Below are 22,143 nucleotides of genomic sequence, written 5' to 3'. Positions count from 1 at the left end.
TCTTATATCTGTGTAACTATGACCATTATGCAGGCATTGCCATTAATTAATTAAAGAATTTATACATGCATTCAGTAAATATTTATTGACTCCCTGTTTTAGGCCAGGCACAGGGCTGGGCAGTGGGCAAAACACTGGTGAATAAAGCAGATATGGTCCCTGTCCTCAGAAAGGGAACAACTAATACATGATCATAAATTGTGATAAGTGAAGGAGAAGGAGGTGCCTTCACAAAGAATAACAAGGGGGAACTGTTTAGACAGGTCATAGAGGATTTCTCTGAGGCTGAGACCAGAAGGAGGAGAAGGAGCCTTGTGACAGCATGGGGAAGTGCTCCAGGTAGACAAGCCGCATGTGTAAAGGCACTGAGGCAGCAAAGAGCTTGGCGTGTGACACAAACTAACCTGGAGCAGAAGCAGCCTCCTTTCTCTGACTTCTAAACCATCCCCACAGAGGAGGCTCTGGCCCAATCACAACAGCTTCCTTGCTCTGCTCCCTGCTCCCAGCCTCCCCCTCCACACAACAGAGTCATTGTTCTGCCATCGAGATTGGGCCATGCTCCTCTCCTACTCAAAAACCTTCAATGGCTCCCTCATGCCATTGGCAATGTGGTCCCAGATGAGTTCTCACAAAACTTCTCTCATACTCAAAATCCAGGCATCTGGTCTTACTAAATTCTTATTATATGCTTATTCCTGCCCTTGGGAATGCGAGGATGAGACGCTGGAAGGACGGACAGATGGATGGGAGGAGAGAAGGGAGCATCCACTTACTGGAGTGGCTGGGGCTCCTAGCCCAGGCCTTACGCAGGCAGGGGGGCACCCCCTGCCTCAGGCCCTGGTCCAGCGAGGGGGAAGCATGGCTGGGGAGGGGGACATCAGGAGAGGGGAAACTGAGCCTTAGGTTACATCTGAGCTAGGGATCCATCCTGGAGCTCCTTCTCAACCATCGTAGGAGCCAGACCCTGGATATCTATCCCCAGAACACTGGGAGCCCAAGAAACAAGAGCAGGATGGGCATCCCCTGGTCCACATGGGGGCCCTGAGGCCAGAGCGATCAGGGACAAGGTGGCCTGTGATGGTGGGGCCTGTTCCTGCCTGGGCTTCCCTGACATAACATATGTGGGGAGGGGGGCGGGTTGTAGCTATGTAATCTGTGTGCAGAGGCACAAACTCAGTCCTGACCCAGGCTGAGCCTTGACCCTACACCCCAGGCTGAGCCAAGATCCACTCTACTCTCCAACTGGCTATGCTCCTGGTCAGACCTCTTCCTTCTTCCTTTTCAAAAATTATCCTGTTGGCCTTTTCTTTCAAACTATGAGAGCAAACGACGTATTCTGCGACGAGCCATATACCACCGAGGTGGACAAAGGCGTGCTAGGGCCTCCCCTCCCAGGACCACCCTACACCTCCTTCACTCCCCATCACCACCCCTTAGGGGCCACCAGTTCCCTCCTCTACGGAGCTGTCCCCAGCCTCAGGGTCAGGAACACCACACATGCTCAGCGAGCTCAGAACCATGTTCAAGGAAGTGACTGCATGGACCAGTCTCCCTGAGCTCCAGCTCCCCTCCTTCCACAGCCACTGGCATCAATTTGCAGCCATGTGTCCAGCAGACAGGGAGCAGAGCCTGTTCTCCCTCCAGGAGGAATGGCCACCTTGGGCCCCAAAAGGAGCCCATTACCGCTGTCAGGATAACCAGCAATGCTGAGGACGGAGCAGTTAACTGTGCCCCTGGACCACTCCTCCTCCTCACCAAGGAAAAGGAGATATGTGCCAGGCCTTTCCTAGAATGTGCTGTGAAGGAGGAAAGGATTCCCAGCCAAGCCTCCCACTGGGTGAAGGCCGTCACCATCCTCCCAGGCAGCAAGCCAGAAACCTGGGCATCTCCGAGCATAGCCAGCCGCTACTGAAGCATTAAACCCTTCCCCAATCTACCTTTACATATCTCCCGACTCCACTCGCATCTCTACCACAGCCTCTGTGGTCCAAGCCATCTCTTGCCTGGACATCCGTAACAGCTGCCTTCCTCTTCTCTCCCATTCCTGACTGCCCTCCAATGTGTTCTCCACCCAGCCTCCAGAAGGACCTTCTCGAAACCCAACCTCCTCGTGTCACCCTTTTGCTTAAACTGTTCACGGATATTCCAGCGCTGGTGGGATGTGGCCCCAACGGCTCAGCCATCGGCAAGGCTCTGCTCGATCTGGGGTGTGGGAAGCTGGGTGTCCTCAGGCCCTGATGCCGCAGGAAGTCTCCCCAGCATCAGATGCTGCCGGGCATCATGGAACCGGGGGCTCTGCTTCAAGCCAAGCAGAGGGTGGGATTCCACAGACCAGAGTCGTGGGTGACACTGGGGCGAGAGCTCATGGAAGCCAAACCCCCAGAGAGGGGGAGCAGCTGGCTCAAGGTCACGTGGCAAATCTGGGCCAACACCCATGGCCTGAGAAGAAGCCTCTCCCTATGCGTGATCCCGTTGCGGAGACATGAAAACAGAGCCCTGTCAGGTTCCCTCAGTGCACTGACGAGTGGAGCCAGGTCTCAGGTTGCAAGGGCAAAAGGGGGCTTTGGTTCTGTTGTTGTGCTATTATTTTATTTTCAAGAAGCGGCCAAGTGCAGAGATTAGAGCTTACACTCCCGAGTCAGACTGCCCGGGTTCAGATCTGGCTCTGCCATTTACTGGCCATATTTAACCTCTCCCAGTCTCAGTGGTACCTAATTCACTGAGATGTTGGGAGGATTCAACGAGTTAAATAACACACAACACTTAGAACAGTGCCCAACACATCATAACTTGATAAATGTTAGCTCTCTTCATCACCAGCTCGGCCCTACTTGCATACAGATGGTCTATTATTTACCTATTGCTGTCTATAAGGCAACTCATTTTTAACATCTGCTCCCTACTATGGTCACCCCCTAAGGAATAATACCTGTGAAGTCACTGTGTATTCTCATAACACTTCAAAATCTATAGTTTGAACTAATCTATAACGTTGACTCCAATGATCTTGCTCACCATCGGAGATGCCCAGACGTCCCAGAGATAAACCCAGTCACCTCTGACCCCCCAACCGTCTGTCCTCAATACAACCTCAGCTTTGGCCAGAAACGGGGCCCATGCTCTTTTTAATCTACTTCTTCCTCCGACTTCTGTTTTCTGGAAAGATCACTAAAATGGAAGTCAGGAGACAAGAGTTCCGGTGCTCTGATGATATTTCTGGCTCATTTATTTCAATGTCCTATTTAGTGGCTGCGAGCACAACAAACGGGGGTAAATTGCCATTAAAAACATGCTTTCACAACATAAAAGAGCAAGAATAATCCAGTGCCTTTGCAGATTTAACGAAAGCTGTAGTGACAGACCTTATCCTAGACAGAAGTCATTAGTTACATTAGCAAATTAAAATATTCTAAGACCACAAGTGTCAACAGAGCTGACCCTACAGATCCTTGATATTTGCTACCAGGCTGATCTTCAAATACAGGGGAAGGAAAGACCTCCAAGAAATGTTTTATTAACAACTTCTGCCCAAATGCTCTGACAGGCCCTGGAAGAACTTGTGTCCTGGGTGAGTGACCACTTCTTCCCTTGGGGAAACAGACTGGGAACACTTGCACATTGCATCCATTTCCCCAGTCTGTCAACATAAACCTCTGAGATGGGTCCTTTGGTCTAAACCAGGACAGTCTAAGGATGGCTACAAGGCTATATTTTTGGCTATCTATTACCTGTCTCTTGGCTTTTCAGTCATTCAAAAAATACCTATTAAGGGGCCTGCCCAGTGGCGTGGTGGTTGAGGTCATGCACTCTGCTTTGGTGGCCCAGGGTTCGCAGGTTCAGATCCTGGACGCAGATCTACGCATGGCTTACCAGGCCATGCTGTGGCAAGCGTCCCATATAAAGTAGAGGAAGATGGGCACAGATGTTAGCCCAGGGCCAATCTTCCTCAGCAAAAAGACGAGGATTGGCAACAGATGTTAGCTCAGGGCTAATCTTCCTCACAAAAGAAAAAAAGAAACCCACCTATTAAGAGCCCTCTGTGCTCCAGACTCTGTGCTGTAGGTACTGGTAATACAGTGGTAAGCAAACAGTGATTGTCTTTGTTCTATGGCCTCTCTAGTCAAGACACCCATTATAATCATAACTAAGTGAGGTAGTGTCTCCAAACAGCTTCTGTGAACACACCAATATGCTGCATATGAGAAAGCCATCTAACCCAACCACCTACCCATCTATATACTCTTTCATCCACTCACCTATCCATCCACTCACCCACCCATCTCTCCCTCCCTCCTCTACTCCCTCCATCTACCCACCCATTCATCTATCCAACTACCCATCCCCTCACCCATCCATGCCTCCATCCACCCACCCATCCTTCCATCTACCCACCCAGCTATCCAGCCATCCAATCATCCATCCTTCCAGCCACCCATTCCCTCACTCATCTATTCAACAAATATGGATCAGCACCTACTTCAAGGAGCTAACACGTGGAGGAAGAAAGATGACTAAAGCACTCTCTCTGGCCTCAAAGAAAGCACAGTGCAAAGTGCTAGGTAAGAGGGTGGACTCTGAAGTCAGACTGTTGTGAATCCCAGCTCTACCACTTCAAGCAAGTTACTTAACTTTTCCATGCCTCAGGTTTTTGTTTTTTTCAATCTTAAAATCTTTAAATCAGGGGTGATGAAACATGCCAGGGAAGACAGGCATAAGGGCCAGGCAGTCAGCCCTGTAAGTCTGGAGACCAAGTGGCCTAGAACTTTGGCAACAGATAGAAGAGAGTCACTGTGTGACCTCAGGCCAGGCACCCAACCTCTCTGTTTCTTATTTGTAAAGTGGGGATGACTATGTAGGTTCATTGTGAGACTAAATGAGAGCACGATGGTGAAAGCAGCCATTGCCTGGCATGCAGTAGGTCCTTTCTGGCCAGCCCAGAAAGGCCTGCAGAAAGGCCAAGTTCTAAAGCCCCAGACTAGTCTCCACGGAGCTGTCCTCCCTCTGGGTTGACTTGTGCTTTAAAGAGAACATCAATTATAGCTGCCCAGAGCTCGTTACCTTAAACGACCCTCCAAAGGAGCACAGTCCTTGCCAGCAGCCGAGAGTCGTAAAAGGACACGTGCGTCCACGTGGGGGGATGAGCACTCTGTAACTCGTCCCCAGGGCTGTCCAACACTGCCCGTTAAATCCTGTCCTATGTGACACTCGCTGGGAGCCATAACCCCGAGCACAGCCAAAATGGCCCAGTAACTCATAAAAAAGGAACACTTCCTCCACGGGGAACCTCTCAGCGGGCGCTCTGTCCCTGAGCTCCATCCTTGCTGTGTGGTGTGCGTGAAGGAGGCCAGATTGCATATGTGACATCCTTTGGCTCCTCTGAGATAGGCTGGGGCCTTTCTGAAGCCTGCCAGCTCAGCGGGGAGGGGCAGGGGGCTTCAAGGTGGAGCTCTCTGAGAGCTGGAAAGTTTGAGATGGAGGAGGCAGGATGGCTGCTTCAGCGAATATGACTATCCTAATTAGCAGAGCAGTTGGAAGATCTTGGAAGTGGATGGAGGGGAGGGCTGGGTACAAAATCAGAGATTTCCAAACCCTCAGACATTCAGTCCTGTCCTTTGCCTACTCCCCATACTCCCAATCCCCTGGCACCTTCGGAGTTCACTCAAAGGATCCCTCCAGGCCTTCCCCAGGTGGCACCTCCTGCTGATACTTCCTTGTCACTCAAAACTGATGCCTCCCCACTCTCAAAGGGACACTGAGGTTTTCACAGATACAGATATCATCTGCACTGTAACTAGAACCTTCAATCTGATAGAGTGGAAAGAGCCCAAGAGGACGGGGGTCAGAGACTTGGGAGTCCCAGATTCACCACCAACCCACTGCACGATCTGGGCTATGTGACCGCCCTGGTGGGCCTCAGTTTCCACATCTGTAAAATGGAGGCGGGGAAACAAAACACCCAGAGATGTGAAACCGCGAGTGGAGACCAGACTGCACGTATCCTGTGGCCTGGGGGCCAGGCTCTGAGAGCAGCTGCCTGCCTGCAGCCTCCTCACTTCTGGAGTGAGGCTCTGCTTCGTTCCCTCTTGGAGGGAACACACCCCGCACCCAGGGTCAGCCAAGGGATAGTGCTCGTAATGGTTCCCAGAAACATGATGGAAGGAGAGGCTTCTCTAAAACTCAATTTCCACTTTCACTAAGTAACAACAGAAGTACATCCTTGCTCTCTGACCTGTGACACCCCCACCCCTCCTCTTAAAACACGGTGTCATTGGTTTTACAGGGATTTGTTTTCTTGTTATAACAGCTTGAGATATAATTCACATACCATAAAATTTATCCTTTTAAAGTGTGCAATTCATTGCTTTTTAGTATATTCACAGAGTTGTGCAACCATCACCACCACCTAATTTGAGAACATTTTCATCAACCCAAAAAGAAACTCCATACCTTTTAGCAGTCAGTCACGTTCCTCCCTCCCCCAATCCCTGGAAGCCACTAATCTACTTTCTGTCTCTAAAGATTTGCCTAATCTAGACATTTCATATAAATGGAATCATACAATATGTGGCTTTTTGTGTCTGGCTTCTTTCACTCAGCATCATGTCGTCAAGGTTCATCCATGTAATAGCACGTATCAGCACTTCACTCCTTTTTATGGCCAAATAATATTCCACTGCATGGTTGTATCACATTTTAACCATTCACCTGTTGATAAACATATGGCTTGTTTCCACTTTTTGGCTATTATCAATAACGCTGCTATGAACATTCATGTACAAGTCTTTGTGTGGACATGTGTTTTCATTTCTCTTGGGTATATAGCTAGGAACGGAATTGCTGAGTTATAGGGTAACTCTTTTGATTAACATTTTGAGGAACTGCCAGACTGTTTTCCATAGTGCTGCATCATTTTACATTCCCACTGGCAGTGTTGAGGGTTCCAATTTCCCCGCACCCTTGTCAGCACTTATTATTGTCTGTCTTTTTTATTTTAGCCATCCTAGTGGGTTTGAAGTGGTTTTATGGGGATTCCAAGGAACTCTGTCTTCCTTGATTCCAGGTCAGCTTCCTCCCACCCCAAGCAAACACTACCGCTTTTCCTAGCCAAAGAGAAACATAATTCTAAGTAGGAAGGCATTCTTTTCAGATGACCAATTGAGGTTCAGGGGTCTAAGGAAAAAAAATTATTATTAGAAGATCTTCAGAATCCTCACAAAATGATAGACTAATATAAAGAGGTAATGTATACGAAACATCGTAAGCCAGAGCCCCAAACCCAGTGTAGTGGTCCCTCAGGTTCTACTTCGGGAAACAGTTAACTGCCTTATGCAACTCGGGGGGGCCCGATGCAGGCTGCAGAGGAAGAGTCCTGCTTTTCTGGCCTTGGCAGTAGCCGCACTGCTGGCATGTGGGCCTGGCCTTGCTTTGACCACTGGCCCTAGCATTTTGGCCATGTCTGGGAACACAGGAGAGGATAATGATACAGGGGACATGGGTTGAAATTCCACCTCCTGAGGTCAGGACCCAGCTGCTACTTGGCAGCCCAATGACCCTCGGTCAGTTGCTTAACCTCCCTGCCTCAGTTTCCTCATCTGTTTATGAGATGAGTTTATGAGCTGATGTACAGGAATGAGGCAGATGGACTGCTCAGCACAGTGCCTGGCGGTTTCATTTGCTACAATCAGTTTGAGCTCAAGGCCAGGGCTGAATGAATCAGGCAGAGCTCCTCAAGGTCTTCCAGACCTGGGTTCTAGTCCCACCTCTGCCACCAGCTTGCTGTGTGACACCAGGTGGACCCCTACCTCTCTCTGGGCCTCAGTTTCCTCACCTATAAAATAAGAGAGTTAGAGGACTTGGAAGACCCTTCCCTCTGTGATGTTCTGGGATGCTATATCCAAAGCGGCCCCTTGCGAAGCGGAGGAATTTTGTCCTAGTGATTCCTGCCACCTCTCTGGCATTGCCAACCATCATATACAGCCAAACCACCAACTCACTGACCCATGCACATCTCTGTACCTTCCCATCTCTGTGCCTCTTCCAAGGCTCTTCCAGAATTCCTGCCTGCCTACCCCTCTACTTGCCCCCCAAGGTCTACCCACACACCACCTCTTCCAGGAAGCCTCCATCTCTCCAGCTGGAAGGGGCTCCCACCATGGTCTACATTTTGTGACTGCAGTTATCTACGCTCCCGTATTAGCTCCCCATCAATCACAGGACTGAGGATGGGAATCAGAGGTTTGCTATGCATTTGTGTCCTCCATGAGCACACAGTAGGTGCTCAACAAATATGTGTGGAACAAGTGTCCTGCCCCAGCTCATTTATCTGACTTCCATCAGCCTGTCAGTGAGGGCCTCTCTCTGTCCCTGCACACATGGCCCGGGGCCCGGCACACAGCAGGTGCGCCACAACTTTGGTGGAAATGGCACGGCAGGCGCTGCCACCACTGAGAACGCTGCGGTAGCCAAGTCTTAATGGATAAATGAGCTTTTTTGCTAATTAGGCTATTATTTTATATTACTTCTAATGTACTGGGGGTGGGGGTTGGGAGAGGCGCCCTAAGGCCTGGATGTGGTTCATCCACAGGTTCAGTGGATGCTGAGACTGGTGGCTGGGGTTGCCTCAGTCTCCTCCCCTGCAAGATGGGCTCCACGGCCGTCAGTCTTGAGACCCCAAAGCAGAAGGAAACGGACACATCTTTCTCCTGTCATCTCTGCTCTGGGATTCAGAGTGAGCCAGACCATAGGGGAGGCGGGAGGGGTGGGAGAGCCACTGCTGCCATCTCGGGAAGCTGGAGAGGATGCGGTGGCTGGAGATTCATGAAGAGCACTATAACCGTATAACCACACACCACATCTGAACCTGCCAGGAGCTATGAGAGGGGTTGTTTGTGGTTTCTATGTGTGGTGGTCTGAAAAACGATCCCCTTTTCACACCCCTCCCTTCCACATGGACACAGCCAGCCATGAATAATAGGAGCAGCAGCAGTAGTGGCGATAGTAGAAGCAGAAGCCAATGATTTTGGGTGCCCACTATGTGCCAGAAGAATGCCTTATGCATTCTTCTCAACCACTGTTTCCCGCAGGTAGCAACATGCCCATTTTACAGATCGAGAAACAGGCTAGACAGGGTAAGCGCAGAGCTGGGATCTGAACACAGGACTCCAGCTTCACTGCTAACCCACACCGCTTCTACCAGCAGCAGCAGCTAAGGTTCACTCAGCACTGAGCTGAGCACACCTCACAGATTATGCTGTCTGATCCTCTCAACCACTTAATGAGGCCAACACCGTCATCATCTCCATTTTCCTTCTGAGGAAACAGGTTCTGTGAGGTGAAACAACCTGCCCAAGGTCCACTCTGCTATCACCCTCCCATCAACTTCTCCCAGACAGAACCACCCACAGATCACCTGCGGCTGGACCCACTCATTAGACACGTTCATCCACCGGGTTCACTGCTGCCCTCTCTGTGCCAGGGAGACAGACGTGAAAATGTGCGAGAGGTGCTGGGACACATAGGAGCGTCCACTGTGCAACTGGCACAAGGAGGGCAGGACGGCCCAGGCCTTTCTGACACACATGGACGCAGGGGTCTCGTGTGGCTGGAGTGGGACGCCTAGATGGGGGGACACAGAGGGAACCAACCACACAGAGCCAGACAGAGACGAACACACTAAGGCTCGGACCCAGAAGCGGAGGTGACATAGGCAAGGACGACACACCTGGACCCAGACACACAACCACACACTCTCGTCACAGGGCTCAGTTCTTGTTGAACCCCATCTGCCTCCTTCACTCCACACAGGGAAGAGGCTCAGAGAAACGTTGCCCTTTCTAAAGGCCTCTGAGATTCTGTAAATCCACCCTGCTTCCCGAGGGCAGGGGCTGCCAGCCGAGAACAGACACCCAGGAAGTGTCTGCTGACCCGACCCCCTCACACTGTCCAGGACCCAGCGACCCTGGCTGACGGATTCTCCTTTCCAGGCCCAGTTCCAACCTCACCTCCTACTCCAGGAAGGTCTCCTACCTACCCCACTGAGGCAGGTCTACCATGAAGCTAATGAGGCTTAAGCTTCAGGCCCCACACCTGCATGGGTCCCCTTCAAGGCTCTGCAGATTACTTTATATTCTTAATTATATGTTCTTTTTCTTAAAGAGACCCCTCACATTGCATAAGCTTCAGAATCTGCCCTTGCCCGACCACACCTGCTTGCAGAGGCCCTGCGCCCCTCCACACGCCTGTGTGTCCACCGACACCCCGCCTGCGCTTGTGGCCTTGGCTTTCCACAGGTTCTCTCCCCTCACTGAACTGTGAGCTCCGCGCTCGCACAGGACTCTGCACACAGCAGGTGCTCGACGAACGCCTGCTGGTTTTAACGATGCGCGGGGAAGCACCTCCAGCCAGGTCCCTGTGGACGTCTGAGAACACACTCAGGTGTGTGAAGTACCAAACTCAGGGCTGCCCTTCCCAGCACGGGCACAGCAGTTCATGGTGGATGGAGGGCCCGTGGTTTGCACTGTCTCACCTGACGCATCCCACGTTTGTTGACTGTCCACTCCGTGCCTGGCTCTGGGGACACAGAGGTGAACGATACCCCTTATTGCCCTTGAGGCGCTCACAGCAAATGGGAAAGCAGACAAACAGGAGACGGGGTGCTGAGTGCTAGGAGGAAGCAGCCCAGAAAAGGGACCCCTAAACCTGTGTGTGGTAGGGAGGGCATCATGGGAGGGCTCCGGCCCAGAGTGAGACCTGAGCTGAGTCTGAAGGTCAAGCAGAAGACAAAAGGGTGGTGGGGAGAACATGCCAGGGAAGTTTACGGAAAGGTACAGAGGGGCGAAATGTGGGGCATGGGGGGGACCATAATCATCCACTATGAGATAAAGAGGGCTGGGAGAAGTGGCCGGTGAGGTGACGGGGGTCTTAAATGCAGGGCCAGGGCACCTGGACTGTGTATCCCAGGGCAATGGGGAGCCAGCGAAAGGTCTAGCCAGGGGAAGGACCCGATCGGTCATGCTCCCTGGAGAGTTCACCCTGGCCACTTGTGAACAGCAATGGGAGGGAGCCACGCTGGAGGCTGGGAGACCAGAGAAAGCTGGCCACGGTCCCAGGTGGGGACGGCGAGGTGTGGGCTCAGGCAAGCCTGTGGAACGAAGAGGGGGGTGTGGGAAACAACAAACCAGTACCCTCACTTCATAGACAAGAAAACCAAGGCTCTGAGAAGCTGGGGGATTCACTCAGGGTGACCCAGCTGGCAAGTGGCAGACCCAAGACTTAAATTCAGGTCTTCCATCCCCAAACAGAACCCTTATCTCTTAAAGAGTGAAACCGGGTATGTAAAAGCAACTAACACAGTGCCTGACACCTGGCATGGATTCAACGAATGTTAGGTCCCTTCCCAATTCTTATTCCGGCTTTAAAAAATAACCCGCACTCCCAGGATAGTCAACACAGGGCCCAGTCTTACAAAATTTCAATCTACACACACTTCCCGTGGAACATTTCTGTGGCATAAGTGAAGCCAGCCTGAACTCCCCGCTTACAGGCTGAGCAGTGCTGGCCTGTTCTTTTCCCATGCTGCTTCTCACAGCTGGGCTGTGGGCTCCCTGAGGGCGTGAGGGAAGTTTGTTAGGGCTGTGGCAAGTCACCCAGTTAACAGGTGGGGAAACTGAGGTCCAGAGCAGGAAGGACTGGAGTCAGATCTCCTGTCACCCAGCTCAGTGCTCTTCCCACAGCTCCCAGGAGCCTCCCTCGGGAGGAGGGGGTCAGGGGGCCGGGGGTCTTGGAGGCCTGCCGCGTGTGGCAGCCTTGCGGGGAAGAGGGGAGTGGAGGGGCAGGGCTGCCTGGGAAGTGGGACTTTTCCTTCAAAAAAAAGGCCTCGTCTCGTTCTTGGAGTGGGAAGAGGGGCACCCGCCGTCAACGCCACCGCTGCTGCCCAGACGCATCTTCAGGGCTTGCCGTGGCCCGCTGCCCCTCCTCCACCCACCTCCCAGGCCTTGTCCCGCATTTCCTGTAAACACCGACACTTCCTCCCCGGGGGAGGCCTGGCAGCGCTGGGGCCACACCCGGTCGGCCTGCGAGCCCAGCACACAATGGCTGGCCCGGGCTGGAGCTGACCACTCCACATCCCAGGCCTTCCCTGCGACCCAGAGAAATACCACCCTTTGCTAGAGCTGGACAGTCCACTGCCCCCACGTCAAAGGAGGGCAAAGTAAGGCTCAGGAGGTGGGAAGGAAAGAAGTTTGCCCCAGGCTGCACAGCAGCTCTGCAGCAAAACACAGGGTCACATGTCACATCTCGCTCATCTCTGCACCCCAACATCTCCCACGCTGACTCCTGCATGTCAAGTCCCTGAAGCGGGACGGCAGGGAGGAGCACAGACTGGAGCCAGCCCGCCTGGACTTCCCAAGCCTGGTTCTCTGCTACTGACCAGCAATGCAACCTGGGCAAGTTTTCTGTGCCTCAGTTTTCTCCTCTGTAAAATGGGGAGAGTAATAGTACGGTCTCCCCAGGTTTTTGTGGGGATGTAATGAGTTGACATATACGTATAAAGCACCTAGGACAGTGCCTGGAACATAACTGTTTACTGAAAGCTCCACCCAGGACGGACCCAGGCCTCCAGGCCATAGTCCACCAGGGATGCATTCTGGGATTGGATTTCCAACCTCAAAGTAGTTCAGAGTTAGAAGGGCTGTTCCGGGCGTGAGGAGACTTGTTCTGCCAGTAACTTACCCTACGACCTTGGGCAAAGCCAGTTCCCTCCTCTGTGCCTCAGTTTCCTCATCTGTCGGATGGGAACTAAAGTCCCTGCTCTGCCTACCTCGTGGGTTGTTGAAGATCAAACGAGACAGTAGGCAGGAACGCAAGTGGACGTGTTAGTGTTCCAGGTAGGGGCCGGCATTCCCAGACAAATCATCGCAGAATCTCCCCTTCAGCAACCCCCACTCTGGAAGCCTTTCTTGGCACAGTGTTAACACCACGGCCACACTGAGAGCTTCCTGCTTACCCACCGCGGGCACGTGCCCACCTGCACGATCTCTCAGTCACTCCTCGCGACAGGTGCATGAGGGGGCGTTACCATACCCCTCGCAGATGAGAAAATCGAGGCTCGTGCAGGGGGGAGTCAGGACCGGAACTGACCGGCCTCGAGAGAGACCACATGTGCTGCCCCTGAGGGAGGGAGTCCCTACGCTGAGCCTTCTTTGATGTGTCCTAAACTTAACAGCTTCGACTCTGAGAAGGGGCTGCACAGGATTTCCTTGGGGCCCAGCTAAGATCTGCACAGCACTTTACAGTCTACAAACACCTCCCCACATTTTACCTCAGTTGATTCTCCCCACAAACCCGTAAGGCAGGCACCATCAGCTCCAACTAAAAGAGGAGAAAACGAGGCCCAGAGAGGCTGAACGACTTGCCCGGGGTCGCCCAGCGAGAGAGTAGAAATGGAGGCTGAGAGTCCGAGAGTCTGGCCCCACTGCTGAGAAGTCTCCCGTTTGCTGGGCGATAGCTCTTTCTTGCCTGCGTGGACCTCAGAGGACCTGGACGGTGGTTCCCGATGCCCGACCCAGTGTGGGCATGTCAGGCAACTCCCCCACGGCCCTGGGGTGCTCGTGAGCAGTTTTTGGAGCCTGTGGCTCGGTATCTGGAAGTATTTACGAGCTGCGCAGCTAAGCCTGCTTTTTCTTTTTGTGAGAAACTGCTTTGAAATACGGGTTCTGAGAGTTCAGCTGCAATGCCAGCTGGCACAGCCTTCTCCCTGCACGCCCAGGACGGAGACCACAACAATGGAAGGTTGCGAAAACCACCGTGGCACAGGCCGTTCTGGCTTGGGCCGAAAGAAAGTGCTGAAAAAGAGGCAGTGAGCTGGAAAACAGAACCCCAGGACGGCTCAGCACCCTCCTCCCTCAGGCTCCTCCTCAAGAATCCCACCTTTCAGCACCCACCTCCACCATGGAGGAGTCCCCAAGCCCCTAAACCAGTTAAAACATTTTCTTCAACAGGAAGATCAGACTGTGCACCCAGGTTCAATTAAAATGATGAGTTTGCCCCTAGGTAGTGATTCAGCAGAACAGTCTTATGTGAAACAAGCTGGAAGTGTCATCAACTATGGAAGAGTTTTCCTAAGAGCAAGTTGCCTTGACCTAAATAAACTACGGGGCGTGGTGGGTTGAGGCCTCACTTCTGTCTCTACACCCAGACCCAAACCCGGCCCCCAAGCAGCCCAGCTCCTCATCTCTTCATCCTTCCTCTCTATGCCCTGGGCCACTGGGTCCCCAACTTCAGTCGTAGCCCCTCCAGATTCTGGGATTCTTTCTGCCGCTAGTCAGGGAGGAAGTGGGGAACTTCATTCTGCTCCGCGGGATCCAAACACATAGTAACTCAAGGCAGTTTTCAAACTGTAAAGTCTGTAAAACAGAGCATGCTGGGGTGATCACCGCCCCAGAGCCCACCTTGACTATGCTGTTTCTGATATGAAGCCCACCTTGTAACCCTGCTCCAAGGTCTGGGTCCCTGTCTTGATAAACTTGCTCACATTCCAGCCTCATAAATGGAGTCCTGCTACATTCGTCCTGCCTGCATCACCTGTTCCCCAACTCCCTGGTTCAGAGAAACTTTCCAAATCTCTTAGAGCAGAAAGAGGAACTAATAGATAAAACTGCAGTGATGCCACAGCCTTGCATGGAGAGGCGAGAACCTCGTCCCTGGAGGTCCTCAAGCACTGGCTTCTTGAGAACTGAAGCATTCAGTGAGGGGCGGGGTATCCTCATCTCAAAAGTCCCTTCCAATCCCAAAGTGACTAACTTGATTAGTTGTAATTCAAACATCTCACAGTAAAATAAGTTATGGGTTGATGAGGCAGCAAGTTGAGGATGACTTTAGCCTACAGCTGGATGAAACCTTTCCTGCAGTCCACATCAATCCACAGGGTGGAGTAGGAGAGTCCCCATCTGCCTTCAGAACCCTTACAATGGAAATAAACTGGGGTGAGGTGGGGGGCATCAGGAGGATTTTGTCGATATGTATGAGTGACAGAAAAGGGGGGAAAAAACTGGATGCTCTAGGCATTTTCTGAGTGAGCTAAGGCAGAATTTCTGTTAACTCTCAAATTCCAGAAGGCACAAAAGTTAGAACCTGAGCTGAGGTAGACACCCGCCCTTCCCCGCTACTCCAAAACCCCAGGGTGGGGACCTCCTTGCACACCTGAGAGGGTAACGAGATGCCAGTCACAGGCTACTGCAACTAACCAGACCAGCAATATTTCGTTGAGAGGAGAAATGAGGGAAAGACTTTCCAGGAAGGAAAAACAGCAAGGACAAAAGCATGGAGACAGGGTTTTGCGTGACCTACTTTAGGACAAATTGGGGATTCTTTTTTATGCAAGCACAACACTGTGTTAGCTCTTTATATGCATTGTCTAATTTAGCTCTCCCAACAAGTCTATGAGGTAGGAATTATTAGCTCCATTTCACAGATGAGAAAACTGAGGTGCAGAGACATGAAACGACTAACTCCAAATCACACAGCTGTTAAACTATGCAGCCAGGGCTTTAAACCAAGTCTGGCTGACTGAAAAGCAAGCTGCTCAGGCACTGCAACCTCCTCTACCTGTCCAGGTGGCTGTCTCTGGAGGAATCCCTTCCTCTACTCCTTCCTTTACATAAATCTAGGAGTGTCAGCCAGGTCCCAAGGTGGCCTTCCTTTTGGAATGGACCTGGGCCAGGGCAGGCAACTTCTCCACACAGCTAGCGAAGGAGAAGCCATGTGGTGCAGGGGAGTGTTTATCTAAGGGTACACGGCGGGTACCTGGGGCACTCTGTCACAATGCAGATTCCTGCGCCACCCCCAAACCCTGTGGATCAGAATCTCTGGGTGCAGGGCCTGGAAACCCGCATTTTTAACAGGTGTTCTTTTTGCTTGCTTGTTTGTTTAAAGGCATATTAAGGTTTGAGAAATGCTGTAGCTGAAAGGGTCAGGAGACAAGTTCAAAGCCCAGCTCCCCTAGATGTGCAACCCTGGGCAAACCACTTCTCTTTTCTGAGCCTCAGTTTCTCCATCTGTCAGGTGAGAATCCTTCCCTCCAACCACAGGGTTGCCCAGAGGATCAAAGGAAGTTAGAAAAGCTCTCTGGGCACGCACAGGTGTAGACCCCACGAGTCCTGCGTTCCCTCCAGCCACCAGATGGGGGCTTGGTCCACAGAAACCACTTCCTGATGGGGAGGGGCTGGCTAGGACCTCGTCAGCAGTGGGGGGCAGGGTGGACTGGGCACATCCCACCCCTCCAGTCCCTCCCCCAACATGAGGGAGAGCCGCAGGGCAGCCAGATGGCACTCTGCCTGCAATGCCTGCTGTAGAACCCTGGGGCGGAGGGCTGTCTGCAGCCTGGTCTGACTCAGTGTCAGCCCCCAAGAGAGCGTCTACAGAGGGAAGGGGGAGCCCAGCCCCAGAGTCCAAGGCTAAAAGGAAAAGGCCATAGCAGAGAGGACACCCGGCACAGCACAGCAGCGTCACTCTCCTCCAAGCTAGAGACTCACTTCTAGCACACGGAGAGGACGATCTCCACGTGCAAGGACCCCAAGGGCTCCCGGGTGGCTGAGCACAGTGCAACTCTGCTCAGTATTTAGAGACCCTGCTGTGTGCCAGGCACTGGCTACGTTCCGGATGGGGACCCTCCCTTTCAGGGAGAGCCAGAGTCTAAAAAGAAAAAAAATAAATCAAGCAAAATGTCAAACATGAGGAAAAGGCAACTCGATTTAGATTCTCTTGTTCTTGAAGAAATACCAAGTATTCAACTCTCAGGATTTTTAAATTAAGAACAAGAAACATAAGACTTCATTTGAGAAATATAACTCTTAAAAATACGATTCTGTTTTCTATTTTAATAGTGGGGAGGAAGATGGTGGGGAGGAAGCATGGCCCAGAGGTCTCGCTGGGGCCATCTGTCTTGGATGACACCAGGGACAAAGGGACCAGTGTTTGACACCCACCCTCCTGTCCAACTATCTACCCATCTGTCTGTCCACCCACCACGCACCCGTCTTCACAGCCACACTCAGTACTGACCAGGGAAACTCCTGCCCTTCCCCAAAGGAGAGGAGGAGGGAAGTGCCTGCTCACTAGGAGCTGTGGGCTGGGGAGAAACTACAACACACCCCCATGCATGCGGCCCCAAACAGGGCAGGCAGGAGAAAGAGACGAGGAGGAGAGAGAGACTGTTGGGAGAATTCAGATGACATCAGAGATACCACTAATTGCCAAAAGATACAACGAAGGCTTCAAGGAGAAGGTGGCAGTTAAAACAGGCCAAACTGTGCCCTTGGGAAGGACGTGAACCTGCAGAAAAGGTGACAGGGCAGCAGGGAAGTGGGAAAGCTCAGGGTGTGTGAGGGGACAAGACGGAATTTCGCTGGAGGCATGAGAAGGGGAGCAGGGAGATGCTAGGAGAAACAAGTGCCAACAAATGTTCGAGGCCTCGCGGCGGGCTCTGGGGCCCTGCCGGGAAGTGTGCAAGGCCTTGCAGCGGGCTCTGGGGCCCTGCCAGAAGAGCCAGGGTTGAGGAAAGGGAGCAAGGCTGCAAAAGCCTCGTGGCCAGGTGGGCTCTGTGTGGGCCGGCCTCTGTGACGAGGAGGAGGCTGCTCTCAGAAGTTCCCAGCCCCCAGGAGCAGCTGGTCACAGGTTGACGGGGAGAGGGATGGCCATGATCCCCAGGTCTGAGGTGGATGGAGAAGCTCCCCTGGGACTCCCTGTAGGAAAATGGTAGAGGGCCTGGCTGGGAACACTGCTGGTTGGTTTGAGGATAACTTGCTGTTTTCAACCTGGGGATGTGTAGTTATATTTCCCTGGGTCCCGGAGAGCTGCGGCTGTCCAAGCCGGGTCGTCTTTCCAGGAAAAACCACACCCCATGTAGTTGTCAGGCCAAAGGCTGCGCCAAGCAGCGATGGAGACCAAATGCCCAATTTGAGCAACCGCCTGAGTTCTCTTTGGGGAAAAAGGACTGCAGAGAGCCAGGGTCTGGGACCTGGCACACTGCTGGGGCAGGACGGGGGTGGAGGGGGGGCCTCTAAACCCCCAGGAATAAGCACTCTCAAGTGACTGGGAACTGTGGGAAGCAGGCAGGAGAGGGGTGTTTGAGGGGCACGTACCCCTCAATCATATCCATAAGGTCAGCACTGCCAGGCGATACTGCTTCCTTTGGCACCCGGGTCCACAGAGCCTGTGTGGGACCCACCCCCACCTGTGTCCTCTCTAGATGAGGGAGAAAGGACAATTGTCAGTTATACCCTTTGGTGTCTGACTTTTCCTGTATCTCTTCTGAAATCTTATCTTAAAAAAATACATCTTCTCATTAACTCAGCTGGTTCATCCTCCTCCTCCCTCCAGTAATCCTTTTTGTGTCTCAGAATCTTGAATTATTCACGCTGCCCCGTCTCCGCCTGTCAGCCCTCCATACTTTGATACCAGCCAGGGCAGAGCAGCGTTTAACCCAGCAGGCCCTGGCGGTCCCAGAGCGCATGTACACCACCCTCACCCGAACAGGGGCAGCCGTCCACCACGCGCGCGGCAGACTTGTCCACTGTTAACTCCCACTGTCTTCACTTTTATTAACAATCTTCACCTTTGTTCCTCTCCGCCCCTTGACCCAACCACAGTTCCCCTCTTAGATGAGACCCATGGAGCGGGCCCAGGCAATCACTGGTGCAGCCTCTTCGGAGAGCATTTTGGTAACACAACCCCCTTCCTCCTGCCATCTCTCCTGTGGAAATAAACCCAAACACCGAAAAACCTTTACTTACAAATATGTTCACCCGAGCATTCTTTGCAATGCAGCAAGATATTACAAATACCCTGAACACACAGGGAGAGGGAATGAGCACATTAATTTGGGTCATAACCACTCAAACGGAGTATTTGTGCAGTCACTTGCTAGTGCTGCATTGCAGAGCCCAGCACAGACTGTCTCATAGTCACTTTTATTAATTTAGTAAGTTATTTCATAATATAGGCAAATACTTACAATACGTAGTTACATAAAATAAGCAAGAGATTTTATGCACAACACGACTACATCCGCTAAACACACCCCAGATACACGCATACCAGACAAGAACAAGACGCTGCCCATTGCTAACAGCAGTTATGTCAGCATGGTGGGATTGTCTGTTTTTTAATCTTCAGATATATTCACAAACGTGTGCAGATGTGCACATCAAGTTATTAATTGCAGCATTTTCAGAGGAGCATAGGCCTGGAAATGACCTGGATATCCATCCATAGGTGACTAGATATTGGAACTCCTTGCAGTCATGAAAAAGAATGGGGGCAGACCTCTGTGCCCTCAGGGAATAACGTCTAACGGGACAAAAGCAAGGTCGGGAGGGGAGTAGTCAATATAGTCGGTTTACGTTTGGAAAAGCTTGGGGGAGAGATGTGTGTGTGTCTCCCTGCATGTGTGCACAAACATAAGTATCTGGGGGGCCTGGAGGACAGACATTCAGTGGTGCAAGATTTGATTTTTCCCTCCAGAGCTAAATTTCCGGAGGGCATGTTGCCTTTTATAAGACATTTTAAAATTGGTTTTTGAACCAAAACAGACTGGCCAAATTTCCCCCCTCCTGGACTATCTCAACAGCATGATTTCCTCCTCATGGCTAGAACTCTGGCCATTGCAGTGACCTCTATGACTCTGTACTGTGCCACCCAAGACAGGACCCTGTACCTCTTGTTCTCTAAACACCTGCAGCTCATCAGATTAGCTTGAGGTTGGGGGTCAGTCCAAAGGAGGAGGAGAAGGTGCCATGGCAGCCAGGCCGCCTGAGACCCCCCACCCCAGGTGGGGACAACAGGGCCCAGACCATAACTATGGCTACCATTTGCAAACAGTTCTTAAGTCTACAAAACACTTTTCACATACTATCCTCACTAGATCTTCACGACAAGTCTATGAGGTATACAGTAACAGCTCCACTTTACAGCAGAGGAGACTAAGGCTCAGATGGGTGAAATATATTTCCTAATTCCACTCAGCTAGAAAGTGGCAGATCTAATGCGAAAATCTGTGCATTCCCCACTTCCTGGTGTTGAGGAAGGGGAAGGGGAGGTGCTGGAAGCACATGCTTTTCCTTTCCTGGTGCTGGCAAACCCTTTTCATATCAAACATCGCTCTTAAGTCCTACCTAAATTCTTTTTGCTACATTTCAACTAAATTCCCTATTGCTTCTAACCAAGTGATACAAAGATATGCAGATGTATTCTCCCAACACTCCAAAGACCAGGCCAGAATATAGTCAGCCTCTGCTCGCAGAGGCGACGCAGGGGCTGAGGAGCTGGCTCTGCTGTATTTTTCCCCATCGTTTTGGGAGAGGGGCATGAGGCCCCCGGAACGTCATCTGACTCCATTTTCCATCTTCTCCCTCTTTGAACTGGAATGTCTATAACTGGTCCCATCATTGTATCTGGGAACAGATAACATGTTCCTCTAGTTTTCCAGGTTCACAGATGGAGAGGAGCGATGCCCCAGGATGGGTGAAATCCAGAGCCTCACCCACACTCAACTAGAGGATTGAGATGATGAGATCTGGGACTTCTGGGCTGAGGAGATTCAGATAAGATTCGGGAAGCTGATGCCATCATGGGATGAGATCCTCAGGGACCTTGGGATGGAGTAAATTCTGCATTTGGGACAAACATGAATCTCTGGGGGTCAGAGGGTGGACTGTCATAGGCAGAATAATGGCCCTCAAAAATGTCCACATCCTAATCCTGGGACCCACAGATATCTTGCATTACATGGCAAAAGAGACTTTGCAGATGTATTTAAGATTACAGACTTTATAATAGGGAGATTATCCTGGATTATCTGGGTGGGCCAGTCTAATCACACAGGTCCTTGAAACAAAAAACTTTCTCTGGCTGGAGTCAGAGATTCAAAGTGTGAGAGAGACTCAACCCACCATTGCCAGAGAAGGCTGCAGGAAAGCACGAGAAAGAGTGCAGGCAGCCCTAGGAGCAGAGACCAGTCCCCAGTGGACAGCCAGCAGGGAAGCAGGGACCTCAGTCCTACATGGAGCTGAAGTTGGCCAACAACCTGAATGTGCCTGGAAGGGGGTTCTCTCCCGCAGCCTCCAGGAAGAGCCCAGGCCAGCCCACATCTTGGCTTTGGCCTTGAGACCCTAAGCAGAGCACCAGCCCAGCCCACTGGACTTCTGACCTATACAACTGTGAGACAAAAAATGGATGTTGTTTTAAGGCAATAAATGTGTGGTAAACTGTTATGGCAGCAACAGAAAACCAAGATGTCATCTCACACTCTGAACAGCCCTCAGAAATCACTTCCCTGAACCTTCATTTTGCAAATGGGAAAACTGAGGCCCAGAAAGCAGAACACAGCAAAAAGGTCACATAGCCAAGAGGCACAGAGCCAAAGAGCCCAGATGTTCTGGGCCAGTTCTTGTTCTCAGAGGGAGACTCAGGGCTCTAAGCCCAAAACCAAACTGTGGAACACAGTGGACACCTTTGTGAATGACCATAATCAATCACTTTGACACACTGATTCACAGAGAGCCCGCGGGTGGTTCCCAGCCTGCCTCCATCTCTGTGGGAGGAGGAGAGTCCATGCAGGGCTGGACTTGATTTATACAAAACTCAGCCGCTCCTCAGGCCAAAGAGATATGGATGGGAGACCAGCATTCTGAAAAGCCACAATCAAAGGAGGCTAGTCCTTGGGCCAAAGCCATCTAAACACATTTTCTGGGCTGGGCCTGTGGCTTAGTGGTTAAGTGCGTGCGCTCCACTGCTGGCGGCCCGGGTTCGGATCCCAGGCATGCACCGACACACCGCTTCTCTGGCCACGCTGAGGCTGCGTCCCACATACAGCAACTAGAAGGATGTGCAGCTATGACATACAACTATCTACTGGGGCTTCGGGGGGAAAAATAAATAAATAAAATTATAAACACATTTTCTTCCTCCAGCAATTATCTCTAATTGGTCTATTCAATGGAAACTAATTTATGCCTGTCACCGGGGCCTTCTCGAATAGAAGCCACTTGAGAATGAAGCCCCCGTGAGCTGAGCAGTCACCTCTCCAGGGGTCTAAGTGGGAGGCAGACAGGACCCCAGCTCCAAAGACATTGTTACCTCCACACCTTC

The 22,143-nt window shown here is 51.7% G+C and overlaps 1 protein-coding gene across 5 annotated transcripts in view; it reads right to left on the bottom strand.

Annotated features, from left to right (window-relative positions):
- The window catches only part of FGD5 (FYVE, RhoGEF and PH domain containing 5), a 117,310-nt gene that overhangs the window by 67,835 nt on the left and 27,332 nt on the right, over nucleotides 1–22,143 (bottom strand). The window lies entirely within an intron of this gene.

Source organism: Diceros bicornis, chromosome 2, assembly GCF_020826845.1.
Source record: "Diceros bicornis minor isolate mBicDic1 chromosome 2, mDicBic1.mat.cur, whole genome shotgun sequence".
NCBI classification, from domain to species: domain Eukaryota; kingdom Metazoa; phylum Chordata; class Mammalia; order Perissodactyla; family Rhinocerotidae; genus Diceros; species Diceros bicornis.
Note: the sequence above shows the minus strand (reverse complement) of the source record. Positions and strands in the feature narration are given on the sequence as shown.